This window comes from Ovis canadensis, chromosome 14 (genome assembly GCF_042477335.2).
Source record: "Ovis canadensis isolate MfBH-ARS-UI-01 breed Bighorn chromosome 14, ARS-UI_OviCan_v2, whole genome shotgun sequence".
Classification (NCBI taxonomy): Eukaryota; Metazoa; Chordata; class Mammalia; order Artiodactyla; family Bovidae; genus Ovis; species Ovis canadensis.
In genome coordinates, this window is record NC_091258.1 from 42,202,048 (window position 1) to 42,216,134 (window position 14,087).

A 14,087-nucleotide genomic window follows, 5' to 3' on the forward strand; every position below is an offset into this window, starting at 1 on the left:
TTTTTATTTGAACTCTGGTTTTTTAATCAGACCCAGTAAAGGTGCTTCCACCTTGAATTCTGCAAATGGCCACAGGAAAGGCCAGAAAACCAAGAACAACACCTTCCTCTTGCATAATGTTGGTCACTGTTTCCATTATACTAATCTTTTCCTTTTTTTTTTTGCCTTGTTTTATGAAACTCTAATCACATAAGGCTCTTTATAATGTTTTATTTTGTTATGTTACTATTAAATTCCACTTTTAATGCACTGTGATTAGAGACATATATTGTTAGATTTTTAGTATTCATTGAGATTATATTGTGATTTTAAAGATAAAAATTTATATGTATACAGTACTATATAAATATATGTTAGATTTTAATTATATACACTTAAGTATATATATATATATATCTGTGTGGATTGATAAATGGTTCTATTAAGTTTTTTAAGATTAAACTTGATGATAAGGATTTTGCTTTCATTTTCTTACTGAAAGTTGAGTTTCATTGCTCATTATGACTAAAAGTGTCCCATCATCCACTCTGACTTAAAATGTATGAAAATCTCCCATTTTGACTTCTAAGTATTCGTATTTTTATAAACACAGTGATGCTTCTACATAGTTAAACATTAAAATATACTCCTCTTAAAATTACTTCATGGTGGAAATTTTTCCTTAAATTTACAAATGAGGAAACTGAGTCTCAGAGAAGCTAAAATGTGCTGCTTAATATGAAAATCGATCTAGTTGACTCAGAACCTCTGCACGAATAATACCTAAAAATGAATAAATCTGACAAGATGATATTTATTCAATTTCCCTAAAATTTCAGACTCAGAAAGAAATTAATATTGATTTTTCTTTAATAGCCTTTTAATGTATGTCTCAATTAGAGTATTCATGTTTCCCTTATCCAATTTAACTTCAACATTCATTTCTTTTTAATTCAGTAATAAATATGATTGAATTTCCTCTACTATGTATTGTCATAAAACATTCAATTCAGTCAAGTTAATGTGACAAGGATGCCAAAGAGACTACCAAAGAAAATCAAGCTATACTATACTATTTCATCATGTTCTAAATATTACAGGTTCCAAATATATTAGTGCTAGGATTAAATGTCTCAATATCACTCTCATTTACCATATTCCTTTATAGTTCTTCATTGGATCTAGGACAGAGATAAAACTATATAACCAAAAGGCATTTTAATTATAGAAAGGTAGAAGTTACTAATAAATTCAAGTGATACATGAATTTTTGGGCAAATTTTAAATGGTCAATAGAAAAGTTTGTCAAGAAATTATGATTACCTAATTTATGATCATTCAGTATTATTTAGGAAATATATCTTGTCTAAGCACACACACCACACAAACGAATGTATCCAAACCCTAATGTTTAAATATGTGTCATGAGGTCTGAATCTTTTCTTGAGAGGATTTATATCCCTAATGCACTTAATTTTCATAAAAATTACTTTGATTCTGATTTCCTGTGTCTTTAAATATTCATACCTTGACACAATAAACCAAAGAATATATGGAATTACTTGTTATAAATAAGAAATGATAATAATAGCATATTACTCATGTTTTATAGCATTTACTTTTAAGATAATAGCTATAAAATAATAAAAATACATGCATATAAAACAATTATGATTATAAGCAAAATAATTGTGTATTTAAATTATTTTCAACTATATTTTCAGAACTTGATAGACAGCCCCAGGCAATTAAGTATGGGCAAGATAAAATAGTGTAGATTTACTTGCCAATTTGTCAACTGTTCTCTTTGGGAGATACAAATACCTTGACACAAAGTGAGTTTTTGGTTCATTTTTGTTGCTATTCCCTTATTTCCATGCCATTCCTATACTTTTAATATTATGTCTGGAAATACAGTTTCTGAATATTTTCCTCTCACCATCTCCTCTACTAAGAATCTGTCCCTCACATGCATGGTAATAAAAATAAACCTATACTAAAGTGAAAGTCGCTCAGCCGTGTCTGCATCTTTGCAACCCCAGGGACTATCCATGGAATTCTCCAGGCCAGAATACTGAAGTGGGTAGCCTTTCCCTTCTCCAGAAGATCTTCCCGACCCAGAAATCGAACCAGGGTCTCCTGCATTACAGGCAGATTCTTTACCAGCTGAGCTACCAGGGAAGCCCTTAAACCTATACATGGACATTAAGAAAAACAAATGAGAATTCTTTGAACTAACTATGTTTGTAACTCCTCTGTAAATGTAAAACAGGTTTTAAATAAAAGATTAAAAATATCTGTAGGATAGTTACTTCACAAAAATGGTGGAAAGGGAAGCCCAACATCCCATATACTTATAGAAACATCCAAAAAAATAAAAAAGCTGTTAGAGTCAACTTTGTCTAAATTTTGGTAAACAAAAATTTCTAACAACCAAATGAACATGAGTGAGCACTAAATCAAGAAGGAAGCAATTTTTAAAAAGTAGAAATAAGTCAGAGAAAGACAAATATGTGGAATCTCAATAAAAAGGTACAAATGAACTTATTTATAAAACAAATATAGTTTTTAAAGTAGAAAACAAATGTATGGTTACGGGGTAAGAATGAGGGGAAGGGATAAATTGGGAGATTGGGATTGACATACACACACCTATATATGAAAGAGGTAACTAACAAGGACCTGCTCTATAGCATAGGAAACTCAGTACTCTGCAATGATCTATATGAGAATAAAATCTAAAGAAGAGTGGATATATGTATATGTATAACTGATTCACTTTACTGTACAACAGAAACTAGCTCAATATTATAAATCAATTATACTCCAATAAAAGTTAAAAATATAAAAGGTAGAAAACCCTTGTGGAATATTTACTTAAACTTGTCTTAAACCTTCCTGCATAGGTGTGGTGTCGGTCTTGAAAATGGCAGCCCACATTCTCAGTGTGGGACCCTGATTCCTGGCTTCAGAAGAAGCAGAGCAGACCTTATTCACAAACTGTTGTATATCTCTCTTCTAACATTGGAAGGACTGATGTTGAAGCTGAAACTCCAATACTTTGGCCACCTCATGTGAAAAGCTGACTCATTGGAAAAGACCCTGATGTTGGGAAAGACTGAAGGTGGGAGGAGAAGGGGATGACAGAGGATGAGGCGATTGGATGGCATCACCAACTCAATGGACATGAGTTTGGGTAAACCCTGGGAGTTGGTGATGGACAGGGAGGCCTGGCTTGCTGCAATCTATGGGGTGCAAAGAGTCGGACACAACTGAGCGACTGAACTGAACTGAACTGAACATGTCCAGGAGCTTAGCTGAATGATGGATGCAAGGCTCTTCCCAGTTTCACTTTTTCTGAAACTCATTAGAAAAAGCAGTGTTCATTTCTTGAGAGAAAAAAAACTGTAGGGGAACTAACAACTCATAGATACATGGGGCAAAAGATTGTGAATGAGACATACAATAGATTGTCCAAAACACAAGAGAAAAAACTGGGAAATCCTTTGGGATAGTTAGACAGTCAAAAGCACCTATATATATGAAGGAATCCCAAGAAGTCCCATAAGCATTTGCTTTTAGCCAGTCTCTAGGAGACTGAAGGAGTATTCTAGCACAGAGCCAAACGGTAAACACTTGAGTTGTTTTCATGTTTTTGTTGTTGACGATGATGCTGTTGTTGTGCAGCTCTCATTCAAGGAAATTTCTGTTCAAACACTAAGAAACAGAGGACTCAGTTGGCCACCCCAACAGAGTATAGTCTTTACAAAAGTAGCTTGAAATAATCTCTAAACATATGCACTACTACAGCCTTCAACAATAAGAGTATTAAAAACAGATTTTTTGAAAAAAATAAAGAAAACTGGCAAACATTTAGCTAGACTAGAGAGAGAGGATAAATTCAGCCATTACAACAGTTGCTTCAGAAATAGAAAGGCTCATAAGGAGTATTATGAACAATTGCATGCGAACACATGGGATAACCTAAAAGAAAATAAAAATTGAATCAGGAAGAAATAGAAAGCCTGAATACACCAGCAAAAATCAAAGAGTTAATTCAATAAAAAAATAAATAAACATTTCCAAACAGGAAAATTTCCAGGACTATATGGTTTCATGGGTTATTCTGTCAAACACTGAAAGAAAAAGTAATGCCAATTCTTCTTAGACTTTCCAAAAATGTATATAAGAAGAGGCGACACATCCAAACTCAAACACATACTTAATGTCAATATCCTCTGCTGCATTATTCATGTTACCCAAATGCTGAAACAACCCAAGTTTCCGTCAGCAAAAGAATGGAAAATCAAAATGTGTATATCTACTACCTTAGACTGGAGAAGGAAATGGCAACCGACTCCAATATATTTGCCTGGAAAATTCCATGGACAGAGGAGTCTAGTGGGCTACAGTCCATGGGGTTTAAAAAGAGTCAGGCATGACTGAGTAACTGAACTACTTTAGACTGTTTAGTTTGCTACATATAAAAATGCCATAGAACAAATATTTACTTCTGGAGGCTGAGAAGGTTCAGTGTAGGTGGTATCATACCTGTTTTATTGATGATTCTGAGATCCAAAGAAAAAATCGAGTTGGTCCAAAATCACAAATCTCATAAGTGATGGAGATAGTATTTCTTCAAAATCTGTATTCATTCATTGTAATATTAGTCCCCTTAAACAGTAGATCCCTTAGGAAAAAGAACAGTCTTTGAAATATTCCTTTCATCTTCCTTGAAGTAAGAGACTAGTCCTAACCCCCTACCCCAGAAAAAAACACAACTCTGGGGGCAAAAGCATAGCTCTGATGATGTGTGCTTTCACCTTCAGTTTGAAGCCATCTTTGTCTTATTTTCAAGATTCAGTCTGTTGGAAATGCTCTCACATCTGCCTTCAAAATATATCCAGATTTTGACCACCTATCAGTATCCCAACTGCCACCAGAACATCTCAAGCCATTCCTATCTCCTGCCTGAATTGTTATCAGAGCCTCCTACCTGATTTCTGGTTCTTTGTTTTCCTGTAGTACACTGTGAACATAGAAGCCAAAGCAAGCCCATTAAACCAAAAGAAACGCTGTGCTAGTTGTCTGTGCAGAAGCCCTCTGTAGCTTTCATCTCACTCAGAATAAAAGACAAAATCCTTTCTCTGGCCGACAAAGCCTTATTGCTTCAGATAGCCTGTTATCCGTGGTCTTTTCTTCTTCTGGAGTCAGCCTCCTAGCTCCTGCCATATTGGCTACCATGTTCCAACCCAGCATCCTCCCCGCTCAGGGTTTTGGCACTTGCTCTTTTCTGAATGTTCTTCCCCAATATGCTTACCTGGCTCCTTTGTTTCTTTTTGTGACTCACTCAAGTCACTTTCTCTTGCAATTTCATGTAAAATTTATATTACTTCCAGGGTTTCCAGATTTAGAAAAGAATGGAATGCACAGTGTATTTTTAATTTCATGTGAACAGTGAAAAATGTTTTGGTATAAGTATGTCCTGACATTACATAGGAAATACTGCATAAAACATGCTTATGCAAAAAAAAAAAAATGTGTTGTTTACTGGAAAGTCAAATTTGATCATCTTGTATTTTATCTGGCCTTACCCTCGAATTTCCTGTAGCTTTTCCTTGCTTTGTATTTTCTTCTTTGTCTTTGTTACTAACACATGATGTTGTTGTCTAGTCACTCAGTCGTGTCCAGCTCTTTGCCACCCCATGGACTGCAACACACCAGGCCTTCCTGTCCTTTACTGTTTCCCAGAGCTTGCTCAAACTCATGTTAATTGAATCAGTGATGTCAACCAATCATCTTATCCTCTGTCATCCCCTTCTCCTCCCACCTTCAGTCTTTCCCAGCATCAGGGTCTTTTCCAATGAGTTGGCTCTATGTATCTTCGTATCAGGTGGCCCAAGTATTGCAGCTTCAGCTCATACTGAAGCTGAATGAGTATTCAGCTGTTGATTTCTTCAGGATTAATTGCTTTGATCTCCTTGCTGTCCAAGGGACTCTTCAAGTCTTCTCCAACACCACAATCTGGAAGCATCAATTCCTCAGTGCTCAGCCTTCTTTATGGTCCAACTCTCACTTTTATGTATTTATATAATTTGTCTTTTGTCCCTCCTCCAGAATGGAACCTCTTTGAGAGCAAGATTTTAATTGATTTCTTGATTACTATATCCCCAGTGCCTGAAACAGTGCTCACTCTGGAGAATCAAATATTTGAAAATGAATGAATATCCAAATTATTAAATCATATATGAGACATTCACTCTGTACAAGGCAATAGAAACAGTATTTGGCACTCATTATTACTTTTCATGCCTGCAACCACTTTTTGTGATAGAAATTATTATATTTCCACTTTTTTAGACTTAGAGTTCTAAATTTAAAGAGTGTAGGTTTTTAACCCCCTTGAATTTAAATGGAAAAACTGAAACACCATATATGTTATGTCTAATATCAGATTCTATATTTTCTTTTTCCAATTGTTCATTTGCCAAATCTAGAATGAAATTGACCTGAAAAATTTAGTCTATTTTTAAGGCTATAGATAATGAAAGAGTTCCAGGGTATCTTAATAGCTTATTGATATTTTGAGAAAATCATCTGAGATTGTTAAGAATGTGATCATTGTCTAATAAATCCTTTTGAATAGTTACTCTTCCTAGTTAAGAGATATAATAGCCTGACTTTAAAGAAAAATGTGACTTAACACATTTCTACAATATATTCTAAATTAATTTTATGAACTTACTAGCTTTCAGAAATAATATTAATTAGGTAGTATTTCTAGATGAAATCACCATTTGGTTTATAATTTAATGAGCAAATTATATTTATTCTTCTGAGGATTTCCAAATTAATTTTATCTGAAAAATTCAAACTTACTTATTATATTTAAATTTTTTTAAGATAGGGCTATACTTTGAAATAACATTATCAGTAGCAGCAAACACTGAATAATCAAAAATATGCTGAAAACTGAGAGATCATATTATAAAGTGGAAAGAGGATGCATTTGGAGGTTGTCTAAGCCAGCGAGAAGTTCCATCATTTACTCGAACTGGTGTGTAAAACAGCTAAGGCATGCATCAGTTATCTACCTTTCCCTGAATGTCTAGGCACTCTGTCATTTTCCTGTATTGTGTCCTTGGGTGAGGTTCTCCATTTCTTTATTAAAGAAACTCTCAGTTCAGTTCAGTTCAGTCTGAACTGAACTCTTTGCGACCCAGTGAATCGCAGCACGCCAGGCCTCCCTGTCCATCACCAACTCCTGGAGTTCACTCAAACTCATGTCCATCGAGTCGGTGATGCCATCCAGCCATCTCATCCACTGTTGTCCCATTCTCCTCCTGCCCCCAATCCCTCCCAGCATCAGAGTCTTTTCCAATGAGTCAACTCTTCGCATGAGGTGGCCAAAGTACTGGAGTTTCAGCTTTAGCATCAGTCCTTCCAATGAACACCCAGGACTGATCTCCTTCAGAATGGCCTGGTTGGATCTCCTTGCAGTCCAAGGGACTCTCAAGAGTCTTCTCCAACACCACAGTTCAAAAGCATCAATTCTTCAGTGCTCAGCCTTCTTCACAGTCCAACTCTCACATCTATACCTGACCACTGGAAAAAACATACCCTTGACTAGATGGACCTTTGTTGGCAAAGTAATGTCTCTGCTTTTTAATATGCTATCTAGGTTGGTCATAACTTTCCTTCCAAGGAGTAAGTGTCTTTAATTTCATGGCTGCAATCACCATCTGCAGTGATTTTGGAGCCCCCAAAAATAAAGTCTGACACTGTTTCCACTGTTTCCCCATCTATTTCCCATGAAGTGATGAGACCAGATGCCATGATCTTCATTTACTTTAAGCCAACTTTTTCACTTTCCTCTTTCACTTTCATCAAGAGGCTTTTTAGTTCCTCTTTACTTTCTGCCATAAGGGTGGTGTCATCTGCATATCTGAGGTTATTGATATTTCTGCTGGCAATCTTGATTTCAGCTTGTTCTTCTTCCAGCCCAGCATTTCTCATGATGTACTCTGCAAATAAGTTAAATAAGCAGGGTGACAATATACAGCCTTGACATACTCCTTTTCCTATTTGGAACCAATCTGTTGTTCCATGTCCGGTTCTAACTGTTGCTTCCTGACCTGCATACAGGTTTCTCAAGAGGCAGGTCAGGTGGTCTGGAATTCCCATCTCTTTCAGAATTTTCCACAGTTTATTGTGATCCACACAGTCAAAGGCTTTGGCATAGTCGATAAAGCAGAAATAGATGTTTTTCTGGAACTCTCTTGTTTTTTCCATGATCCAGTGGATATTGGTAATTTGATCTCTGATTCCTTTGCCTTTTCTAAAACCAGCTTGAACATCTGGAAGTTCATGGTTCACGTGTTGCTGAAGCCTGGCTTGGAGAATTTTGAGCATTGCTTTACTAGCCCTAAGAAGCTCTAAGGGGACATAATTTCTAACAGTCCATTAATGAGAGACAGGAAACAGGAAGTGAAGGAAGGATCAGATATTACGTAAATTTGGAGCAGTGACAGGAAATGGCTTGTAAGCCAGACTGCCTAATTCAAGTGAGAGGCTTCAAAGATCTTATGTGTTATCAAGACTGCAGTTTGCTGAATACATTCTTAGTGAGTGTTTGTGTGTGTGTGTGTGTGTGTGTGTGTATGTGTACAGATGAAGCAGACAGGGCCAAAATTTTTAAAGTTTAGGGCAGTTTTGTCAGGTATGAAATTGAGGGGATGGGGCAGTAATTAAGTTAACTCATGCCCTAATCTCTTAGTTATGTGCTTTAATAATTCTGTAGTTTCTCCAAAAACTAGCTATAAATATTCTCTTCACCATGTAGTGCCACACATTTAGAAAACTTACAGCTGTCTTTTTTTTTAATTTTTATTTTTTTTATTTTTTATTTGACTTACACATTTTTTTTCTTTCATTTTTACTTTATTTTATTTTACAATACTGTATTGGTTTTGCCATACATTGGCATGAATCCACCATGGGTGTACATGCATTCCCAAACATGAACCCCCCTCCCATCTCCCTCCCCGTAACATCTCTCTGGGTCATCCCTGTGCACCAGCCCCAAGCATGCTGTATCCTGCATCGGACATAGACTGGCGATTCAGTTCTTACATGATAGTATACATGTTACAATGCCATTCTCCCAAATCATCCCACCCTCTCCCTCTCCCTCTGAGTTCAAAAGTCCGTTATACACATCTGTGTCTTTTATGCTGTCTTGCATACAGGGTCGTCATTGCCATCTTTCTAAATTCCATATATATGTGTTAGTATACTGTATTGGTGTTTTTCTTTCTGGCATACTTCACTCTGTATAATCGGCTCCAGTTTCATCCATCTCATCAGAACTGATTCAAATGAATTCTTTTTAACGGCTGAGTAATACTCCATTGTGTATATGTACCACAGCTTTCTTATCCATTCATCTGCTGATGGACATCTAGGTTGTTTCCATGTCCTGGCTATTATAAACAGTGCTGCGATGAACATTGGGGTACATGTGTCTCTTTCAATTCTGGTTTCCTCGGTGTGTATGCCCAGCATACGCTATAAGGTAGTTCTATTTGCAATTTTTTAAGGAATCTCCACACTGTTCTCCATAGTGGCTGTACTAGTTTGCATTCCCACCAACAGTGTAGGAGGGTTCCCTTTTCTCCACACCCTCTCCAGCATTTATTGCTTGCAGATTTTTGGATCGCAGCCATTCTGACTGGTGTGAAGTGGTACCTCATTGTGGTTTTGATTTGCATTTCTCTAATAATGAGTGATGTTGAGCAAGTATAAGCAAGGTGAAAAGACAGCCTTCTGAATGGGAGAAAATAATAGCAAATGAAGCAACTGACAAACAACTAATCTCAAAAATATACAAGCAACTTATGCAGCTCAATTCCAGAAAAATAAACGACCCAATCAAAAAATGGGCCAAAGAACTAAATAGACATTTCTCCAAAGAAGACATACAGCTGTCTTAACATGCATTACCAACAGAAAGATACTCACATACATCCACACACGTACATTCTTTTATTTTTTTCTTGATATGTAATTGTAATTTATAAACCTCCCTAGTGTCTAAGGAATATGCAAACAATTCCATATAAGGCACTGTGATTGTGATATTAGGGGATTTGGATGTAAATTTTACACTAGTCTATTATTCTATACCAATTTCCCTCGAACTGTTAGATGTCCAAAGCCACCTTCTATCAATCGGCAGATGAACCAATCCTCTTCAGTTCCTGGTTTGTTTTTTGTTTTTGTTGACCATGCCCTCTACAGTCTCTTGACACTTTTGAAAATTTTGTTCCAGCACAATGTTTTCCTGGAAGGTTTTTACTACCTGTGTTTTAAGCCTCTGAAAATGTTATTTCAGGCATTCTGTTCATTAAAATCTCTATATGAAGTTCAGAAATTGATGACTCAAAAGGTGTATAAATTAGTCATAAATGGTGAAGAAGCATTTCCTTGTCCATTCTCCTTTCTTTAGGTTAATTATTGATTTTGGAAATAATCAATTTTTAGATCAATGTTTTTATCAAGGTATGTTTATAAAGCTGTGGAAAGAAAGGAAAGAAAACGTCTGTCAATGTAGAATTTTATAGCAAAAATATGAATCTTGAGGAAAAAAATGAGATTTCAGTTTAAGCTACAACATATTAAAAAACTTAGATGTCTTCTCTCCCATCCTTCAAACAAGAAAACCTGAACAAACTGAAATCTTGTGACTTTTACTAGACCCATCATAGGACAAACTAATACCCTGAAATATGGAGACACAGATTATTCAGAGAGATATAGCAACTGGTATCTGCTTACCTAGATCAGAAGTTGCTAGAGCCAAAAAAATGATAAGATCATTTAAATGGTGATTTTCAACAAATGCTGAGAGCTGAATGTGGACTAGAGGTGACAGTGAGAATTTCCTGGGGGAACTGGTTTAGCACAGCCTCCACCCTTCTGTGGATTTTATCTCCAGGAACCACTCCAGGACCTCACAGTGGAGAACCAAGGAAGACTCCCTTGCAGTCCTGGCACTATGATGGGAAGAGTAATCCTTGTAAGATGTATTCAGAGCTTTCTCACAATGGCTGATTTTTCCAGCGAAAGACTTAGCCAGAGTTGTTTCTCCACTGGGGAACAGTCCTGATCTCCCAGTCCTGATCCCTTTCGCTTCCATGTCTCATCCAACAGGGTAAACCAGTCAACTGCTGTTAGGGCTTCAAGAAGCTATGATGGAAACACTGCAGCCAGTAAAGTGAGTAGAGAGCAAGGAAAACAAACAAACCAGAACTTGTAGTGCAGAAGAAGCGTCTGTGACGGTTGTGACCTGAAACACAGGCACATTAAAGAACTGAGACTTAATTGGAGGATTACATAACGCTACCGAGCCCCACGCTTCTCCAGCATACCAGCCCAGCTTCAATGTAATAACAGAGTGTTTCAGGGAATAGGCTGCAAGACACAGAATCTCTCTGGGAGGAGATCTTCAGGAAAAATCAAGAACTCCACAATCAAGACTAGGAATACAACAAGCATGTAAGAGAAATCGAAGCTTTTGTCAGTTTTAGCTATAACAGACAGCCCAGCTTATAGCCAGACTAAAATAAATACATAAATCCTCACATTAAAGGCCTATTTGCTTCAGTTCCTGTTTCCTAATACAGTATGTATGATTTTCTGTGTGTATCTCTCTCTCTCCCTGTCTCACACAGATACATACATACACACAGGATATTGCAGCAAGCAAATCTCAGAGTCAGACTCTGATATGACATAATGTTAGAATGATCAGATAGGAGATTTAAAGTTGCTATAATACATTAAGTGTTATAATGGCAAAAGTAGACACTATTCAAGAACAGATGATGGAAAATATGAGAAAGAAAGCATCAAAAGGAAACATTAAAAGCAAAAACACTAAAACAAATAATGGTTTCAATTGGTTGGTCAGTAGAGACAGCATTACTTAGGAAAAAAATCCTTGAGCTCGAGGATAGATTGGGAAGAGTGTCCAAACTCAAGTGAGAAAAAAAGAAAAAATGTTTAGAAACACTAGCAGAATAAATACTATATAGCTAGCTAGCTAGCTAAATATATTTAAACTGCAGACAACAAAAGACAGAGATAATCTTGAAAGAAATCAGGGATGTGTGAATGTAACTCCTTATTTATAGGAGAACAAGGACAAGAATAATAGGCATTGTGCAAACAAAAGGAGTAGAATAACATATTTAAAGTGTGGGGAAAACATTAGTATGGAATTCTATATCCAGCAAAATTATGTTCACTAGTTCACTGCCAGCAGAACTACTTGTAAGAAATGTTAGAAGTTCTTCAGGCAAAGGAAAATTATATGGGTCAGAAACTTGGACCTATAGAAATAAAGGGAAAGTGTTAGAGAAGAAATAAATGAAATATTTTTTTTCTCTCTTTAATAGATGTAAAATAGGCCTGCTGAAAGATATAAAAGAGCAATGTTTTGGGTAATTAAAGAATATGGATAAGTTAAATAAATCTTACCAAATCACAGAGGCTATCAGACAGAAAGGGAATGCTCTGTTATAAGGTGTGTGTATGTTAGTTGCTCAGTCATACCCAACTCTTTGGGACCCCATGGACTGTAGGCCCCCCAGGCTCCTCTGTCCATGGAATCCTCCAGGCAAGAATACTGGAATGGGTTGCCATTTCCTTCTCCAGAGGATCTTCCTGACCGAGGGATCAAGGCAGGTCTCGCGCATTGCAGGCAGATTCTCTACCATCTGAGCCACCAGATAAGGTACCTACACTTTATTAGAAACTGTGGTATTATTTGCAGTTGAAGTTAGGTTAAAAATGCATATGGTAACTGTAATGAAAAAGTTTGCAGGAAAAAAAACAACAACAACTGTAATTGATCTTCTAAAAGAGGAGATAAAATAGAATCATGTGACTCTCAAAGCAGAAAGGGAAGAAAAAGAGATAAAAAAGTACAATTAGTAAATGCTACTGTAAAACATGATAGATATTAATTTGACTATACTAATAATCACTTTAAATATGAATGGTCTAGGGAATTCCCTAGCAGTCCAGTGTTTAGGACTCTATTTTTCAACTATACACAGTTTCGACCCCTGATAGATGCCTGGTCAGGGAATCAGGGCACTAATTTCCTGCATGCTCCATGGCACAGCCCAGAAAAAAAGAAAAAGATGAATAATCCAAATCCTTGAAATGAAAGTCGGAGATTGTTGCAGTAGATTTTTAAAAAAATATTCAAAGTGTGTTGTCTATAAAAAATACACTTCAAGTATAGAGACTCATATTCAAAGTACAGAAGCATTGTATTCCTGTTGATAAAAATGTTCCCATGAGGATATAGTTAACAATTCTGACATTCTGCATATGTAATGGAATTAAGCAAAAAAAATAGGTATCCTTGGTGCCAGCCAGGTTTTTCACTGTTAGAGTGGGGGGTTGCAGACATGCAAAGGGAGGAGGATAGAGTGACTTAACATGGTAATGAATTAGAGCTGGAGACTCTGTGGACTTGCCATTGCCTTACTATAGATTACAATGGTTACAAATAGAACTGTTTATAGTTATGTCTATGTATGCCAGTTAGTGGGCACATATTCATTTTTTTGCTCTGCTTGCTAAGAGAGACTAGAAGAATCTCAATGACTGAAGCATGACCTTTCTACCGATACCTAGTCAATCACAAGGTATTTCTAATTTTGCAACAGGCACTGCTTCTGATTCTGTGTGTGTCCCAGGTAAGTTTCTTCTAGTCCTTTCAAAGAGGTTTTCTTGTATCTGAGTCAAACCCTCGCACAAATGTTCTAATTAGAGCCTGCTACATTCTTAAATCCTTTGCAGAGCTCTTTCCTCTAGTACTCTGCTCTGGGTATGGCCCAGCTTTCTTGAGCTTCCCAATCTATCAGCCTAATATCCCACGCTCAGGGAATCTTCTGGGCTTTGTCTGGGTTTCCTCTTACTGCACTCCAGCTTAGAAAGTCCAGAGTTCAAACTGAGGTCATCTTAAATCTTACTTCATTTATTTTCTTACGTTTCAAAGATTTAATTTTGTGAATTTTGTCTGTTAACCTTGA

At 36.5% G+C, this 14,087-nt stretch overlaps 1 pseudogene; it reads right to left on the minus strand.

The window, feature by feature from the left end:
• Window positions 1-712: 712 nt before the first annotated feature.
• Window positions 713-14,087, minus strand: part of LOC138419509 (zinc finger and SCAN domain-containing protein 12-like) — a 37,354-nt pseudogene continuing 23,979 nt past the window's right edge.